Below are 20,447 nucleotides of genomic sequence, written 5' to 3'. Positions count from 1 at the left end.
GCAGAGAATATGATCTTTGGCATAATCTGTATCCCCTCCATGTTAGCAACTGAAATTAGCAGTTGAATATCCCTGTTTTACAGTGCCCCTTGTGTAGGGAGGTTAAGTGTGGAATAATTCCCTGCATTTATTTCCTGGAGAAAAGGGAAGGAGAAAAATGTCAATAAATAAATTAATTTTTACAGCATTGTTAGCAACCTGAACCAGTGAATGGAGCAAAATTCGATGAGAACCAAAAAGGCCAGCTGTGAAGAAGGTTGCTGGGAAGAAGCATCACCATGGTTACGGGAAACAGAAAGTCTTGATGGCAGAGGAGAGAGAACGAGACTACAGGGAAGGAAATTGAGAGACAGATGATATGTTTCTTTTCTTTTTTTTTCTTCTTGAAAGAATAGCCTCTATCAGTTTTATACTGTATTTTGAATTCATTAAGATAAATTTGCATTCTCCTTGAGCCACCTTTCTGCCCCATTTTTTAATCACTAGCTAATTTTGCTTTCATAAATATTCAAATTACAGTTCTTTTGTATGAGATCAATTCTGCTACCGCTTGCCTCTGTCCAAATACTGGCTTCATGGAAACCACTTAGCCTAGTCCACATCCTTTGTTTCATAGGTGAGAAAGCTGAGGCCCAAAGAATATGACCAAGGTCACAAAACCGAGGCACCCACAGAGTTTCCTGATTCAGCCCTCTGCTTTTCTTCTCTAACCAAGTGACTTTCTTTCCCTGCTCTCTTTTGTTCTGTTTGCAAGCAATACAGATTCCAGAAACATCCTTTGTCTGTAATTTTGTAAACCTTCTTGTATTTGCTAACGCAGTGATGTCCCTCTTTAAAATGCATTGCAATCATTCTGAAGACTTTTGCAAATATCTTTTCTGGATTGTATTTGAGGTCTGAGGAATTTGGGGTAATTATGTCACTGCTTTTCTTTCATTTCCAGTCTGGCAATCAGATAAATCAAGCATGATTGCCCTTTTGTGAACCTATCTTGTTGAGCCTGAACATCATCATATACTAGGCACTTTTATCATTACTGGCCTCATTCTTTCTGCAAGCATAAAACTGGGTAATCAAATTGAGTCGGTCTCCCAAGGCACCTTCTAGGTATAGACAAGGTAAACTTTCCTGGGTTACCAAAAACAATGAAGCTGGAAAATGGAGAGCCAAGGTAAAATTAAAAATTACAATAATAATGATAATAATTCATTCCGAAACAACCACTGGAGGGCGCAAATTTTCTTAAAATCTTTCTAAACCCCTCAGCAAATGTGGCTAGAATTTTGACCTTCATGTTTTACTGTTTTTATTTTCTTTCCAAACTGTTCTTTCACTATTCAGTTCATATGATTCAATGCTTTTAGATTAACTCATCTATAGATAAGGTCAAACTGCTTTTTTGATGTCTAAAAGACAGTTGCTGCCACCATCATCACCCTCTTTCCCCAGTATGTAGCTATAAAACGAATAAATCACATTTTAAAAATGTATGACTACCACAGGTAATAATCACAAGAGATTTCAGATGTTAGTGAATCCTACATACTGGTTAGAATTCTTCTCCCAACCCTGCAAAAAAAAAAAAAAAAAAAAAAAAAGTCCCTTTAAATACAATCTCCCTGTTAAATGTCTATTTTTCTTCAGTGATTTTGGATAATAAGGTGATTTTTCAAAGCGAATGTTTTATTTTAATGTATTGTCTTCTGTTCACTTCTGAACATAAAAAATGATGCCTAAGACTTATGTCTTGAAACATGCATCATATTCTATCATGAAAGCACATATAAGGGTCCTGGTCAGTCTAAAAAAATAGCACAGCTTCCAAGAACATATCATACTCTCTGGAGGTCACTTAATATTTAGGGATACCTAGCTCAGAACATGAGAATGAGTTGGTACACTCTCTTTTCTTTTTTTTCCCCACTTGTTTCCAACATGGAGTAAGTACCATATGTGAAACATAATTACTGCCCTTAGGTATGTCATATTCTAAGAATACAAGACAACAGACAATTGAGATACTTCTGTGAATTTTTAGATCTTTCATATTTATGCCCAAAAGCCTAAACTGGTGCTTGCCTTGCCCTTCTTTTGTCTGACAGTATTTTAGACCTTGGATTACCACCATTCATCCATTCATTTAACCAACTGTGATGGCACACGTACATATTTTTCAGACTCTTTACAGGTTCTGGGAATGGAAAAAAGAGGGAAACAGGATTTCCTTTTCAAGAAACTTCATTTAATAAATTAGTTAATAGAAGGCCAGGCGTGGTAGTTCATGCCTGTAATCCCAGTACTTTGGGAGGCCGAGGCGGGCAGATCACCTGAGGTCAGGAGTTTGAGACCAGCCTGGCCAACACATAGTGAAACCCCGTCTCTACCAAAAAAAAAAAAAAAAAAAAAAAAACCAAAATTAGCTGGGTGTTGTGGTGTATGCCTGTAGTCCCAGCTACTTGGGAAGCTGATGCAGGAGAATCTCTTGAACCCAAGAGGCGGAGGTTGCAGTGAGCCGAGATCGCATCACTGCACTCCAGCCTGGGCGACAGAGCAAGACTCCGTCTCCCAAAACAATAAATAAATTAATTAATCAATTAATAGAAACCTAACTTCACACTTCCTTTTCTCACTTTGATGAGATACTATGACTCCACCCCTCTGTTATATCTGCTTTATTGTAGATGCCTGATCTTTAAGAATCTGATTCAGCAATACTTCCAAATTCAGTTAATTCACCCCTGTGCCTCTTCTGAAAGAACTTTGATTTCATTCCCTAAATATATTGGTCTGTTTATTTGTGTATCACTCCCTAAACTCTCCAGGAATGAATAATGGAGGCTTATATTCCTTACCTCCTTAAAGCCTTTGCTCATAGATCATCTTCCAACCAGGGCTCTCCTAACTACCATAATGAAAGTTGCAACCATGCCCTTCCCACTTTTCATCCCCTGCTGCATTTTACTTTTTTCCATAGCACTTATCATAACATAAACTTTTCTTATTTATTTCTAACTTCACCCTGCTAGTTCCATGAGGGCAGTCATTTTTACATGTTTGGGACACTGGTATCCAAAGCACCTAAAATATTTTTTAAATGACTGCATATGAAAAATCACACTAGTATATGAATTGGAATGTGTAAACACAAGAGAAGTCATTGTATTCCATATTGTCTTCCCTATTCTATATATTCAGTCTTTCTGATAAAAATTGCCTTTTACTTGTAAGCGACTCCTTGCCATATATTTTGTAATCAATATATTTTATAATTTCTATTATAGGATGTAAATTTATTTTAAATAAAGACCAGTCTCCTACTCCCTTTGAATTCTGCAAAGTACCTAGCATGGGGCTAACAGCTTTTAAATGCTCAGAAAGAGTTTGTTTGATAAATCATGCCTTCTCTTGGTATTAAAATGTGCTAAATGATAATTTTTAGATTTTTAAAATAAAATTCGACAAATTAATGCTGCCTCATGGCCAAAATATTTTGGAATGACCTTTATAGAGATATGAATACACTTACTAAAATTTGTACTTTCAAAAATTTATAATAGAAATAATACTTATGCTTTCCCCTAGTATTCTTGAGTTTGTTATTCTAAATCAAATAGGCAGATGTCTAAGTATTTTATAAATTATCGTGATATCCAAAATCACTGATCACTGTCTTGCTTTATTTACTGTAGATGACATTTTCTCTTCCAACAAAGTTGGTCCACACAAAAATATATTGTGGTCAAAAAAGACAAAAAGTGTCATAATTAGCACATTAGTCTTAAATATACAAAATGATAAAATTCTATTACTTTTTACCTACAAAATGCCAATTTCATATGGTTCAACCTAATACCTAGAGAAGCTATACATGGATGCAGGATTGGGTAGTACGAGTTGTACAAAATGACTCCCATGTTTATTGCAGCATTATTCACAATAGCCAAGATATGGAAACAACCTAAGTGTCTGTAGATGGAAGAATGGATAAAGAAACTCTAATCTCTGTGTCTGTCTGTGTGTGTGTGTGTGTGTGTGTGTGTGTGTGTGTGTGTGTGTGTATCTATATTATGCAGCTCTAAAACAGAACAGGATCTTGCCATTTGCCACAATGTAAATGAGCCCAGAGGACATTATGCTAAGTGTAGTACGTCAGACACAGAAAGAAAAACATTGCATCATCTCACTTATTTGTGAGATATAAATAACAATAATAATAATAATTCAAGTTTACAGAGCGTGAACAAAACTGTGGTTACCAGTGACAGGGTTGGGGGACAGTTTGGGGGTGGCGGGGAATGAAGAGATGTAGGTTAAGAGGATACCAAATAGCATCATGTAGAATGAGCAAGTCTAGAGATCTAATGTACCATGAGAGCCATAGGTAATAACAGTGTACTGTACAAAAAAACAAATAAACATCACATGGTATCCCATAAATGTATACAATTATGATTTGTCAGTCAAAATATTAATAATAAAACTTTTTAAAAATGTGGTATATTCATAAAATATTGTTTGGCAATGAAAAAGGGAAGTACTGACATGTCACAACACAAATGAACCTAAAAACCATGATACTCAGTGAAAGAAGGTGGTTACAAAAGGCCATATATTTTATAATTCCATTTACATGAAATACCTAGGATAGTCAAATCCATAAAAATGGGAAGGATATTAGTGGCTGCCAGAGGCTGGGGGCAGAGGGTAATGGAGAGTGACTAATAATGGGTAGGGGCTTCTTTTTGGGGTAATGAAAATGTTGAAATTAAGTAACGGTTATGGGTGCACAACTCTATGAATATATTAAAAACCACTGAATTGCTGAATTGTATACTTTACAAGAGTGAATTTCATGCCATGTGAATTATATCTCAATAACTCATTAAAAAATAAAGTAATAAGGGGCCAGGCACAGTGGCTCACGCCTGTAATCCCCGCATTTTGGGAGGTCAAGACAGGTGGATCACCTAAGGTCAGGAGTTGGAGACCAGCCTGGCCAACATGGTGAAACCCCGTCTCTACTAAAAATACAAAAATTAGCTGAGTGTGGTGGCACATGCCTGTAATCCCAGCTACTCGGGAGGCTGAGGCAGGAGAATTGCTCGAACCCAGGAGGCGGAGGTTGTGGTGAGCCGAGATCACACCACTGCACTCCAGCCTGGGAAACGGAGTGAGACTCCTTCTCAAAAAATAATAATAATAATAAATAAAAGAAAGAAAAAAAGTAATAAAAAGGTCCCAGTTTCTAGACAGCAAGTCTTTGAATTCCATGGCCACTAATTAAAATATGACAAGTTTATAATTCAGTCCATGGCACCTTCCAGATTATTACAAATTGTTGGAAGCATGGCTCCAAAAGCTATTGATTTTTTTGATGCCATGAGACTCTGATTCATGTGGGAATCTGAAAATCTTCTACAAATGTTTTTGAATTCCTTAACAAATTCAATTGCAGGTCTGTAGATCTCCATTTTTAAAAATTTCTTTTACATGGACAAATGGATTAAAATGGTACCATAAATGAAAGACATGTGCTTTAGTGGATCCCTGATTTATGTGATAAAGAACAACTGGTCAGGGGTTAAAAGACAATCACTAAGCATCTACAGGATAAATATATGTAAATCACTCTCAGGGCTGTCTTTTGTTTTTCATAAAAAACTATACAAATTATCAACTATACACCATCAGTGAAGCTCAGTTACTAGTTATAAAAACATCCATATGTTGAGAAACTCATGCAAATAATTCTGACGGCAAACAATGGACAAATTTATTGCTGAGAGACATTTCTCCTGAAAAGTAGAATCCCTGAATCACTTGACTCCTACCACAAGTTTTGTTATGATTACAAAATGGACTACATTTGTTAGCTTGTTGTCTATTTGATATTTCATTTAAGTTTACTAGGTATTCTATGCCACTGAGCTCTGGACTATTAACTTACTTAAAATTTGAAAATAATATTGATATTATCCAAGCCCAAAGTCCTATAACTATCTGCCTTACTTTATATGTATTTTAACTATGTCTTATACATAAAACCCAGTAAGAAATATTTAAACAAAATATTCAGTATCTCCACTGACCTTGGATGAAAAACAAATTACAAAATAAAGTATATTTATAAAAAGCAAAGAGCATATTGAGATATGGATTGCATGTGGTCATCTTTGACATATTCACGTGATTTTAATTAGAGTTGTACTGCAATGAGAAGGATGAATTTATTCCAACCAAGTAGGGTGAAGAGTAAGACAAGATAACTGGAAATCACTCTCCAATTGCTCTTGAATCAGGCTTTAATACTTCTGAGTCATGATGATCAGAGTTTAGCTTGACTATTTCATTTACAATCTTAGTATGATGATTTTTTTTTAAATCACTTAGATTCTTATCCAAATGTATGTACATAATACATTTCAAATTATTTTTGGATTATGCACCATCTTGAACCTCAGAGATATTCATAGTTCACTGACACATTTTTCACAATTCTAAAAGTAATAAATTCTCATTTTTCTTTATTCCATCAGTGCTTTTACTTCACTTATCAAGGTAAAGCCAATGAGATGGTATAAATGGAGAGACAGAAAGAAAGACAGGTTATTCTTATTGTCAGCATTCAAAGTCTGACTGCAATTTAATAAAATAGCTAGCTTAAAAGCCATATTTAGATTTCATATGACATTACCACCTAAGCTTATGAAATAACTATACTCAAAGTTCTATTCTTCTCACATACTTTTACCAAAGTAAAATAAACCAAACTTCTTTTTTAAAACAATGTCACATGAACTACAATTATGAAAAATAATTGTTACTTCAATTTATAAAGTCATAATCTCATTACACTTTAAGGACTATGTTGGGAATTAAAAGCTCTCAAGAGGTCGAAAAGAAACCTATAATAGTTGAACAATTAAGACTCTCATACACTGCTGATGAGAGCTTAAATTAATCCAACCACTTTGGAAAACTGTTTGGCAATACCTAGTGAAAGTAAATACTAAATTAAATATATGGAATAATATATGAAGTTCCAGAGCAGATAAATATTCAGAGACAGACATCAGAATAGTGTTTACCTGTGTAGAAAGTAGTATGAGAGACTGTATTGACTTGGAAGATGTACAATGTCTTCTTGACACGAGTGGCAGTGACATGGAGTAGAGGGCACTCTATTAATGTAATGTACCTTCATAATAATAATTGTAATAAATATTATGGTGCCATTGTTTTAGAAGTTCTTCATTCATAAGTTTTAGGATCTATAGTGAATACTATGCAAAAGGGTTCTGTGTATAAGCATATATTTTGCAAACATACCACGTAACCATGGCTGCGTAAAGACTATATGATTACATGTATATTAAGCAAACAAATTTTAAGGGCACATTCTCCTTAGTAGGGAAAGTATGTTTTACATTGGCTTTTAGTAAACAAATGGCAACTGTAAAGTAAAACACATGAAATGAAAAATGGAAGTAAAATGTGTATTTTAGGAATATGGCAGCAAGTGAAAGTATTTATGTGAAGCAGCCCTTACAGAACTATGCTATTATGACAAAAGAATGGACAGCTAAGATGCTTCCCATATCATCCCTTTCACAAAAATCCCTTACCCATTGAGGCCTACCATAATCATTAGTTTATTTCAGGAATCACTAATTTCTTCTCTTCCAACGCAAATCTTACACTTCCTTCTTGGTTCATTTAAAGTTCTGCCTTTTTCATAATGGCTTCCAAAATTCCCACAAGCACATAATGTCATAAAGCTCTTTCCTTTCTCAGAATCACCAACATACAAAACAAAAAACAAAAACCATCATTATACTATAATGCCTGTTATTATATACGGGCTTGGTCCATTTTTCAGTAATTTACATTCAGTTATTTATTCTAATATTTGCCAATTTGAAAAGCATATGACATGATTCTAATAAAATGATTAAGAACCTACAAAGTGCCAGTCTTTTTGAGTACATTACTTTATTCAACAATTCTGAGAGTCATGTGTCTCTATTTTACAGTTGAGGAAACAGGCCTAATTAGGTTTAGTAAAGTGCCCAGGGGAACACAGCTGGTAAGTAGTGGAGCAGAAATTCAATCCCTGGACTTCTCAGCTAATTAGTCTGTAATTCAGCCTAACACTTAGAAGGTATCAGTAGAGGAAGAGATAAACATAGAACTAAGAATTTTCCATTTATACTTACAAGATAGCAGAAAGGGAAGAGATAAATTGAACACAGAATTAAGAATTTTCTATTTTTCCAGGAGAGGGAGTTTAGTCAGACTACCTGTTATGTAAGTAGGCTGTGCATAAAAGAGATAAGAGTAAAAACACAGATTTTTACTTTCAGAATTATTTCAGATTCCATCAGTTCATATTTAAATAATGTGTATGTATAAACACAAGCATTCGTGGAGGTGAGGAAAACATCATAATTTTAATTACTATCTATCTGGTTTAATCTTGGCAGAGGATATAGAATCATATGAGTGCAATATATGCTCATGTATTTTTAAAGAATTTTGTTGTTTGACAATTCGGGCTTATTATGTTTGTTTTGAAACATCTTGTTGAAATTAACTACTATCTTAGAAGTACAGATGATAATAGTAAAGTACATATCTTAACACAATCATACCCTTATTTTATTCTATCGAGTTAGAAATCATCAAACATCATGGTGAATCTTAAACATTACATGAGAAAAGACCATATCATATTATGTAATCCATGTCCATTAAAAAAGTTAACACATTTTTAATAGTTAAATTTCGGTGTGTGGACACTTTTTTATTTCAGACAATTCTATTCTTTCCATGAAGTTTTCCCTCAGGTATTGCCTTCTCAAGCAGGCTTCACCTAACCATCCTATTCAATATTGCAATCTGTAATTCCTACTCCCGATCTCCCTTACTCCATTTTGCTATCATCTTCTAATGTGCCATATAATTAATTTACTTGTTATATTTATCCTTTATTGTCTTTCCCCATTCACTTGTAAGCTTCATGAAGGCAAGACTCTGCCTGTTTTGTTCATGAATATATCCCAAATACCTAGAACTAGGTCTGGTATATAACTGGTGCACAATAAATGTTCAATAAATATTCATTCATGCATGCATGAACACTGAAATTAAAACACTAAAGCTCATATAAAAGCATAAATTACCTTCCTAAAAGTCTTAGGGCTAAAAGTTTCAGAAATCATGAAATAAATCATGTAGTGTAAGTGTTTCATTTATTTTAGGTCTTGGTTAGCTATTTGAATACACAAATTTTAGATTTTTCATCTTTGGCAATTTATAGGGAGTTTGAGTAACCTCTCTTCCTTTACTTCAAGTTTTAAAAAGTATTTACTTACTTTTTTTATTTCTACAAAAATTATTCTAGCAGTTTTTCTTATCTACTTGTGAATCCTTGGTTATAACTAGTAAATTTATTTTTATCTTACTTATAACCTAAATGTTAATACAAACCATATTCACTGGAGATACAGCCACCCTATAGGCAAACAATACTTGCAAGAGAAATGGGCAAACCATGAAGGAAAATTAAGAGAACTAGTGTAGAGGATTTTTTACTAAATAAAATTTTTATTTAGCAGTCAACCAGTCAAGCAGAACTATCTTCTGGAGTCATTAATTTCTTGGCTGATCTTCCTGAAAGCAGGAAATGAACCTCCATTTAATCAAATTCTCCACAAGTGGGGCCATTACAATTTCATGAAAGACTGAAATCAAATCAAATGCTACAAAATCAAATGCTACATTTCATGACAGTAGATCTAAATGCCTGATTTGTTTTTGAAAACTACTAAAAGGAGCTATTTTGTTGACTGCTTTCTAAGCATTGAAAATTAATATATCTCAATATTTTAAACCTCTCTTGTTCCTTCAGTCTTCAGCAACTTCACTGAATTGGAGAGCCAGCAGTACTTAAGAGGTCAGCTAGTGCCAATCCATTTAAATTTGGTAATCTTTAACCTTAACTTGACCAGATTATTCTGAAGAAGCTTAAATTCTGCAAGATCTTATAGCTTTTATTTTCAGCATCTAATATTTCCAGTTCAAATAATAAAATGTCTACTTTGATGGTTTAATAAATGCAGTATCATAAGTGGAATGATTTCTGAAAATGCATATATTTATTTTGTGAATAACTGAAATCCACATTCCAAAAATTTATGAAATCCAGACATATTCTCTTGGCTGTTTAGGGGACAGTGTACCCTAGGGTGATGGCCACCAGGAATTACATATATAATTTCTTAGTGTCTCCTCTTCCTCTAGTGCTTGTACCACGGTTACAATAGAGATGCGAAGAGAGAATTAATTATCTATGCAGGTATTTATTTATAGATATTTTAATAAAACAGAACTACAGCACACTTTGAATATTTAGAAAGTATTCAATAGTACATCTACATGTGCATGAAAGTCCCAAATTCTCCTATTGATTGGAACCAAAGAATAAAGATGATGAATATCAAATCCCTAGTGTGAAAAGAAACAGGAACTTAGATGAAGAGTGGGCGTACTGTTTCTATTTCTACTAAAACTTCATGGCTCATTCTATCATCAGATTTCTTAGCTGCAAAGGATTTTAGGTAAAAGATATACTGGCTTTTAAATCAAAAGGAAATATTATACATAAGCAACGTCTATATATGTATATTCCTTCTCAACAGTATCATTAAGTTGGCGAGAAAGAGATCATGTTATGTTATATTTCTAGTCGTTTCATTTTCCATAGTTTTGTGGCTTTTTTCCTTTTGCTACTAATAGCAAACATATAATTGAAGAAGTAAGTGTTTTATTTAATATTCCGTAAAACGGAACTCAATTTTTTTTCCAGGCATGGTCTATCTACTTTTTAAATTTCAAATGGAATGCAAAAATAGCTATTGTAAGAATCTGGGCCAACAGATCTGTCTGGAAGAGAAATTTCCACCCCCAGGACCACTGACTTTTTTCTTGAACTACCACACTCTTGCGTTTTGCTTTTTTATACTTTTCCATTATCTTTGTTTTGCCTTCCCCTTTTCAACTCTTTCTCCTCCATTTTAACCCAGAGTAATGGGGAACATAGTCAAGGAAAATAGTTATAGAATCATTTAAATATTTAAATAAACTTTCATCTATATAGGTCCTTGGTTTTATGTTAGGGCCAAACTTGATGTGTTTTACACAACTTTCTCTAATATCTGGTAGGCTCCTTTTACATTGGTGTACAATAAATAATGTTAATTTGTGTTGTGGACATTGACCTAAAAAAAATGGAAGAAGTCGTCGCTGGTGGGGAGGAAGATATATTGTCACTGAGATCACTGTATGTACTGCTGCAGCATGGTATTTATTTATTTTTAACCCAGTGAAGCTAAAAAAATAAAGAAAAGGGAATCAAATGTCCAGTTTATACACACTTTCTACTGGAATGCTTATAAGCATATAGATGACATATTAGGAAAAAGCAGTTGATGCCTCAACAACAGATTTTTCTAGTGGCATGGGGATGCTTCCAATTTTCTTATAATTTCTAATTTTATTTTGAAGCTATTTAACAAAATGTATGATTGATTGATGGCCGATGAGAGAAGGGGATGCGAGGCCTGTGTTAAGAAATGCACCAAAGAAAACCTTGAGAAACTGACACTCATGAGTTAAAGCCAAGTGTGATGAAAAAGAAACTTATTTTACAACAGAAAAAAAGCTGAAGAAGAACACAAAAAAATGAAAAAACAAACCGGGGTTGTGAAGATAATAGAACAGCACAGAAATGCCAGGACTGATTCAGCACTATTTGTGCATCACTTGAAAAAAGAATTAAATGAAAACTGATGATGTGTGTTAGGAGAGTTAAGACACTCAAATCAGAAGGAGAAGCAAGAATATGCGACATGGATAGAGAAGAGTTGGAGTATCAAGAGCTTTGGAAACAAATAGAGTTTCATTTATAAACCACTGAGCCAGTCTGACAGGTGAAGCAGGCTGAGGCACTTGAAAGATCTTATTCAATGGCTGGCATTGCTGAATGCCCAGCTGGGTCTGAATCAGAGTAGTTTTAAACAGGGACGTTGTTCCAAGGAAGATTTTAGTTTCACATGCCTTCCAATACAGCCTTATAAATCCTGAACAGCGTCAATATTCAGCAGCCACCTGCAATCAGCATTATTCCAGAATTTGCTAGATACAGCAAGTCCATGACAGGGGATATATTAATTAGGATGGTTGGTCCTCCACTCAGGACTTACATGTATTGATGATATGCAAATCAGTTCAGTTCAGTCTCATCAACAGCATAAATTAAGTGCATCCTATCATGAGGATTATCTTGGAAAGAGTGAATGTCCCTCTCAATAGGCCTCTGGCCTGGAGGTGCATAGTCAGCAGTCGCTGAGTGAGGGAGAATGAAAAACAGACAAAAAAGTATTTCATCATTATTGACCAGCTGGTTGCATTCTTCCCTAGATTAAATGCTTGGCTACTTATATTTAAAAATCTTTGCTTAGAAAAATTTTCTTCTTACACATCTGTGCGGTCTGACAAGAGATTCAAAGGTAGCATTTTTGATTAAGAGACCCGATGAGCAAATAACAAGAGAAAACAATCCTACATTATGACCTTTGTATTAAGAGTTCATATTCCATTGGGAAATGATGCCCACACAGGACAGATGTTTTGTACTAGAGAGGATGAATTTGTGACTTCTTGTTGGACTTTCTTAGGAACTCAGGTTAGTTAACAAAGAGATAACGGCCTCAGAGAGAAAGCACAAAATTTTATGACAAATGTGAGAAAAAGAAAAAAATTTTGGATAAGGATATACCTATGATTGACATTTTAAAGAAGCTATAAATCGTGGACGGAAATAGTTAAGGAAATACAGATATAACTCAATCTATAATGTATAGATATTTTTGGTCTGGGCATAGTGGCTAAGGTCTACCATCCCAGCACTTTGGGAGACTGAAGTGGGAGGATCGCTTGAGCCCAGGAGTTGAAAACCAACCTGTACAACATAGAAAGACGCTGTTTCTACAAAAATTAAAAAAAAAAAAAATTAGCTGGGCATGGTAGTGTGTGTCTGTAGTCCCAGCTACTAGAGAGGCTGAGGTGAAAGGATTGCTTAAACCCAAAAGGCTGAGGCTACAGTAAGCCATAATCATGTCACTGCACTCCAGCCTGGGAGACAGCAACTTCCTGTCTCAAAAAAATAAAAACAAAAAGAAATTTTCCGTTGAGTTTGCAATTCCTCCTAATACATGTTATCCAGGCAGTTTAAAACACAATCAATGAAAAAGAGTTGTTAAAGTCTAGATTTAAAAACAAATTAAATGGTAAGAGTAATCATGAAGCCTAATCAAAGTGAAGCAGCCAAGTGGTGAATCTGAGTGAAGTGCTTGAGCTCGGTATTTATGATGGTGGGAGTCAAGACAACTGAGGTGTTCACAGAAAGGGGCGGAGACACATCACAGGTGGCAGAAGGAGTCTTGCCGTCCTGTGCAGCTGTTGGAAACCCTAAACTGTGTTGAGTGAAAGAAAGGCAGAAACAGAACAGCATGGCCATCTCTACAACATATTGCAATGAGGGCATGCAGGGGCAGGATAATGGAAGTGGGGCTCAGAAATAAAAGGAAAAAAAGTTAAAATAACATAAAGCATGAAAAAAGGCTTGCATGATCTGGTGATCATGAGTCAAAGAAATGAGGATTATGAGAAGGTCAATTCTTTGCATCTGTGGTTCAAAACAACCACCACCATAATATGTTATAAAACAAGATTGCAATGCCCCCCAGCACTATCTATGGGGAAAGGGCTATGAAAGTAGACACAAAGGCTGTGGCTACCCCTGGATTTTGTTTTTATTTTTTTACTCCACAGAGCTGTGCTAAAACACAGATTCCAGGCCTCGCCTTTCTGTAATTCTACTCAAAAGTCTAGAGGTAAGCCATCAGTCCAATATGCATTCATTAGCATCCTGGTGATGCTGGTGCCACTGATTCATTAAATACAGTTTGAAAAACCACTAGCATAAATGATTCCAAATAACTTGGGATAAATTATTTCCTCACCAGATGTAAAGGTATTTGCCTCTTGTACACGTGAAACCAACAGGGGGTTCCAAAAATGAGGTAAGGGGGTCAAACTATATGTGAATATGAATTTGCACCGAGAACAAAGCATACTGAATTATATCAATGTCTTCCATATAGATATTACAAATTAAAATGTATTGTTTAAAGCAACTGAATTTCCCTTCATTTTTCTATTCATTTTCCACTTTATATTATCCCTTTTTCATTAGCTGCAATCAGTAATAACAGGTAAAAATCCAGAAAAAAAAATGCTCTAATCAAGGATATTTTAAGATTAACTGACCTTCATTTCACATTGACTGTTGAGAGACAAATGAAAGTACAAAGAGGATTCCAAGATAGTATTTATAACATATGCTTTAAATAAAATCTACAAATATTGCTTAAAGTTAGAAAGTTACCTTCAGCATTCTCGACATATTTTTATCACCTAGTATATGCAAGTTTTGCACTCGATACTTGGGAACTGGTAACCATAGATAAAAAGCTTATTTTTTCAACTACAAAGAAACTATAAAGTGAATAAGACACCTGTCTGTTTCAGATGAAAGAAAATTACTTCAGCTTCCACAGCATTTTACCTTGGTTGAGACCAAAACCTCTATGAGGAATTTGCGAACAGCATAGCCAGCGCCCACAAGGGGCTATGTTAATATCAACTTGTCCTTCAGAGCTTGGGACTGGATTCCAGAGCTTGGAAATTCCAGCCACACTGTTGTTTTAGTCTGAGAGAGGCCAAGGGATTTCACTATGAGCTAGAGAAGTATACCATGGTGGGTTGGGAGCTGGTGGCGATGCAGGTGTCCTTAATCTTGAACTACATTCATATGGCCTCTGAAGGAAGGTTGTTCTCATAGATCTCTATAGATAACAGTGAAAATCTTTTATAAAGTGCTTACTAAACACAGGGCAATTTTTGAGCATCGATTTGTATAGGTTGGTGCAAAAGTAATTGCATCTTTTTGCCGTTACTTTTAATGACAAAAACCACAATTACTTTTGCACCAGCCATTAACTTGTTTAATCCTCATAGCAACTCTGTGAGGTGGTTACTTTCATTACACCCATGTTATAGATGAGTAAACACGGACACAGGAAGTCTAAACCATTGGATATGAATTCAAGTCATATGCTTTTATACTACAGGCATGCTTTTAAAACTCCATTCTACTACTCTGTACTCTCCTATATTCTGTATATAATAAAAACTGATTCTATAGCAGAGAGAAGGCTAAAGACCTGGCAGGAGTTAAGGTCTGGCATCTCAATCCTCTAGCTGAAAATTTCAACAGCAGATTCGTATAAGTAATGTGCATAATATGACTAATCAGGTACCCAGGAAGCAATGGAATATCCAAAAACAGTTTTGGTGATGTATTTCTTCTTTTAATTTTCTGAGATGTGTGGATAACTAACATTAATGATTCAATTTTTCAAAAATGAAATATGACCCCCAATTTTTAAAAACGGCTTTATATTATAAGACTAGTTGAGGAGTCAAGAAAGAGAAAACGTTCTGTTTTGGTATTTGAGCTGGTATGCAATCACCGCTGGGCTTTTGAGGCATTGGTTTCAGTTTTTCTGCTGCTTCATAGGGATGCTGTTTGCATTCGCTTTTTTCCTTTTCTTTTCTTTTTCCTTTTTTTTTTTTTTTGGACAGAGTCTTACTCTGTCACCCAGGTTGTAGTGTGGTGGTGCAATCTTGGCTCACTGCAACCTCCACCTCCTGTGTTCAAGTGACTCTCCTGCCTCAGCCTCCCGAGTAGCTGGGACTACAGGTGCACAACACCACACCTGGCTAATTTTTGTATTTTTAGTAGAGAGGGGGTTTCACCATGTTGGACAGGCTGGTTTCGAACTCCTGACTTCAAGTGATCCGCCCTCCTCAGCCTCCCAAAGTGCTGGGATTACAGATGTGAGCCAGCGTGCCTGACCTGCATTAGCTTTTTTTTTTCAAACTGGAGACACTCCCAGTGTGTAGCGACCTTTGTGACTCATGTGCTCCAGTGAAAGGGGAAAATGATATCTTACTCTCTTAAATTACAAGATGCCCAGGGGAAATAAATAAGTTAGTAATATTGTAGTGCCTTGGGCATTGTGATAAATCCCAAAGTATAATATCCAGAATCACATATGTGTTCATGTTTGCTTTAGAGTCAAAGCACACTTTCTTAAAAATATTCTAGTCATTCAGCAAAATTATTTTACATTTAGTTTTATTTTGAAGAATGAGTTTCAGCACTGTTAATTTGGGGAACATCTATATATCTTTCATGACCTTTAAGTTTAAGGAATTCCTTAATTTTCCCAAGTTTATACCTTTGCTATATCTTGTAATAGTAATTACCAAACAAAACAACATTTCCTTGTTTATATAATGATCTGTACCACCAGAGTTGGCTACTTGCAGAGAACTATTGCATTATATTTTTGGATCCCTTCACACCTACAAGAGTCCCTGGCCATGCTGAGTGCTTCACCAATGTGCCTTATATTGAGTTGGTGGTCCTGGATAATACAGAGAGCCAAAAAACCTTTAAAAATATTGCACCTCAAAAGAAGAAAGTTAAAGAAACCAATAACAAAATAAAGTTAGACAACATAGTTTGAAGACTGAGTAATTCATTTGTTAATTGGACTGTTTTAAAATTTTCAAACATTGATAAGAAGTAATCATATTTTCTTGACATGTCCATTTATGTATCTGTAAGTAATAAAAATAAGAGCTAATATTTGATGTGTGCTTATAATTTGCCTACACTATATTAAGCACTTTATACATAATAATCAGACCTTATGAGGAAGGTCCTCTTATTACCTCCATTTTATAGGTGAGCAGGTCGAGACTCAGAGAGGTTAAATAACTTCTCCAAGGACAAACTGCTAGAAACTAAAGAACCTTCATGAATCAGACAATCTGGTCCGAGCTTCTCCATGAGCCTAAATTTTTCTACATATGTATTGGATTCTTTATCAGAATGGCCTGTTCTGTTCAGTATTGAAAAGCGAGGAATTCTTGAAAAAGCTGGAATAAGGCCCTACCAAACCCGATCACTTTCTTTGCCAAGTTCAGATGCCAACACACACACACACACACACACACACACACACACACCACACACACACACACACACCACACACACACACACACACACATACACACCACACACACCACACACACACACACACCACACACACACACACACACACACACACATACACACCACACACACCACACACACACACACACACACACCACACACACCACACACACACACACACACACACACCACACACACCACACACACACACACACACACCCCCCCCCCACACACACACACACACACACACACACCACACACACACACACACACACACACACACCACACACACACACACACACACACACACACACCACACACACACACACACACACACACACATACACACAGGCGTTTGACATTCTTTCACCTGAATTTGACAAAAACCAAAAATATAAGAATAAAAGATATTCCAAGATAGATCATACAATCATGCGTCTTTGTTCTTCTCTATTTTTAGCCTAGCTACTAATGAAAAGAGGATGTGTAAAATCATCGAATCTCTGTGTGTGTTCTTCCTCCATCCTCATGCCTGCTTTTGCCACCATGGTCAGAAGAAATAGTCCAGGTGAAGCTAAAAAGAAAAGAATTATTGTTTTCTGGTCATCTGGGCTTCCCCCTCACATATATCCTGCCTCCTACTTATTCCCTGCACACAGATGCATATTGGTGCTTCTATTTGGCACTGTTCCAAGTAAGCTGAATGCTTGTTTCACAGCACTAATCACAGTCATAATAATATAGCGTTTCATATTTCACCAAGTACTCTCAAAGCAAATACTTCATTTATAAATACCATTTATCACTAAAAGGAACAAGAAGTCCTTGAAAAAAAATGTGGCTGACTCCAGGACTGGGACGGGGAAAATACAAAGAGTCTCTGGACATCTTGTTGCACCAGAAAGCAGAGAAGTGTTGAAAGACTGACAAATGAGACTTGGTGAAAGGACACCACTACTGTCTTGGAGGGGCTCCCAGCGGTCAAATTTGGTTTTTCTGATTGTTTGTTTTTTGAGACAGAGTCTCTCTCTATCATCCAGGCTGGAGTGCAGTGGCATGATCTCGGCTCACTATAACCTCGCCTCCCGAGTTCAAGCGATTCTCCTGCCTTAGCCTCCTGAACAGCTGGGATTACAGGCATGTTCCACCACACTTGGCTAATTTTTAAATTTAATTTAATTTAATTTAATTCTATTTTATTTTATTTTGGTAGAGATGGAGTTTCACCATGTTGGCCAGGCTGATCTTGAACTCCTGACCTAAAGTGATCTGCCTGCCTCAGCCTCCCAAAGTGCTGGGATTACAGGTGTGAGCCACCACGCCCAGGGGAGGGGCAAAATTTGAAATAATTTGGGTGTCAAATATAATAATGATGGTATTAGATTATAAGACATTTACTGAAGGAAAATCCATGAGGCTATAGAGATACACTAACAAAGGGAGGAAGGAGGGGAGGGAGGAGATGAGATGTCGGAGGGGGAGACAGAGGGAGAAGCTTTAGAAAAGGAGAGGAGTTGGGGGGAAAGTCTTCTTTAGAGAAGAATGCCAGTTAGTAAGGGCAGAAAGAATGATAAACTTAAAAAAAAAATCACCATTTCATCCTCCAATATAGTAATAGACTCAGGTAAGAATCACTGATGTATGCTGAAACTGCTGGGTGAAAGAGTGTGGCGAAACAGGATATTCCCATGACCTTGAAGTATCCCCTACAGATTCCTTCTTCATTACTTTTAACAAGTAAATTGATAAAAAGTGTCCAATATCATCTATTTGGTTATTTCCCCAAAAATAAATATACTCTGAACCTAATCATCAGTAAGCAAATAAGAACTTCCACAGTCTACAAGACAACTGGCCTGGTATTTCCAGAAACATTAATGTCACAAAATTTTTAAAAAGCAGGTGCTGTTTACTAGATTAAAGGAGACTAAAGAAACATCATAACCTTGCTTATTCTTGGATTAATTTTTTTTTTGAAAACATTTTGGGGACAGTTGAAGGAATCTGAATACAGGTTACATACTAGATAATATTATTGAATAAGTGTTAAATTTCTTGGCTCTGATAATAGTATTGTGGTAATGACAATGTATGGGTCTGTAAAGATACAAGATGAAGTGTTTAGATGTGAAGTGTCTTGCAAAGGTTCAGAAGAAAAAATGAATATGTGGCCAGGCGCGGTGGCTCACACATGTAATCTCAGCACTTTGGGAGGCCGAGGCAGGCAGATCACCTGAGGTCAGGAGTTCAAGACCAGCCTGTCCAACATGGTGAAACCCTGTCTCTACTAAAACTGCAAAAATTAGTCAGGCTTGGTGGCTTGTGCCTGTAATCCCAACTACTCAGGAGGCCGAGGCACGAGAATTGCTTGAACCCAGGAGGCAGATGTTGCAGTGAGCCGAGATCATGCCACTGCACTCCAGCCTGGGCGACAGAGCAAGAGCCACCTCAAAAAATAAATAAATAAATAAATAAATAAATAAAATTTTAAAAACGTGTGTGTATGTGTTTATGTAGATATATGAGTGTATGTATATATATGCTATATATATATCTTCCTGAAGAGATGAGAGAGATCACATTAACATGTCATCGTGTTAACAATTAGTGAATCTAGTGAAGGACACATAGACATTCATTGTACTATTCTTTCAATTGTCCTGCAGCTTTAAAATTATTCAAAATTAAAAGTTTGGAGAAGAAAATATTGTGTGTGTTCCAAATAGCTCGTGATACGGTGGTGGAGAAAGGCACGTAAAACTGTTTAGAGTTCAATGTGCTCAGCTCTGCGATGAGTTTTTCATAAGGCACTATGAGAGCACAGAGGAGGATGAGCCGAATTCTAACTCCCTCAGTGCACATCCTGTGCTTTTTCCACTCCCACACTGCTCGTGGACTTGAGCCATTAAAGGCTCTCTCATCTTTCCTCTCTACATCACTTCAACCTGTTACCTTTAGCTGCCTAGTAAAACAGGACCTAATCTAAGCTGAAGACAACCTGGCTCATTCTCACTCTTCAGAGCCCCCGGGATCCAGGGCCATTTCAGGATGCCAAGGACTCATTTTACAGACTATTCTGGTACTTGTAAACCCACTTGGAAGAAGGCCTTGATGAGTCTTCCAGTGATGCCTGATGCTGGAGTTGGATAGTGGCTATACTGGACAAGAGCCTCCACACGATTCACTCTGGTGTGAATGTGCATGCTTACACTCTATAACCAAGTTGGAATGTAGCAGC

General features: G+C 36.2%; 1 protein-coding gene across 20 annotated transcripts in view; it reads right to left on the bottom strand.

Annotated features, from left to right (window-relative positions):
• MAP2 (microtubule associated protein 2) overlaps positions 1 to 20,447 on the bottom strand; it is a 315,941-nt gene that overhangs the window by 164,332 nt on the left and 131,162 nt on the right. The gene's annotated exons all lie outside the window — the stretch shown is intronic.

This window comes from Macaca mulatta, chromosome 12 (assembly GCF_049350105.2).
Source record: "Macaca mulatta isolate MMU2019108-1 chromosome 12, T2T-MMU8v2.0, whole genome shotgun sequence".
Lineage (NCBI taxonomy): Eukaryota > Metazoa > Chordata > Mammalia > Primates > Cercopithecidae > Macaca > Macaca mulatta.
This window is presented reverse-complemented; position numbering and strand designations above follow the sequence as displayed.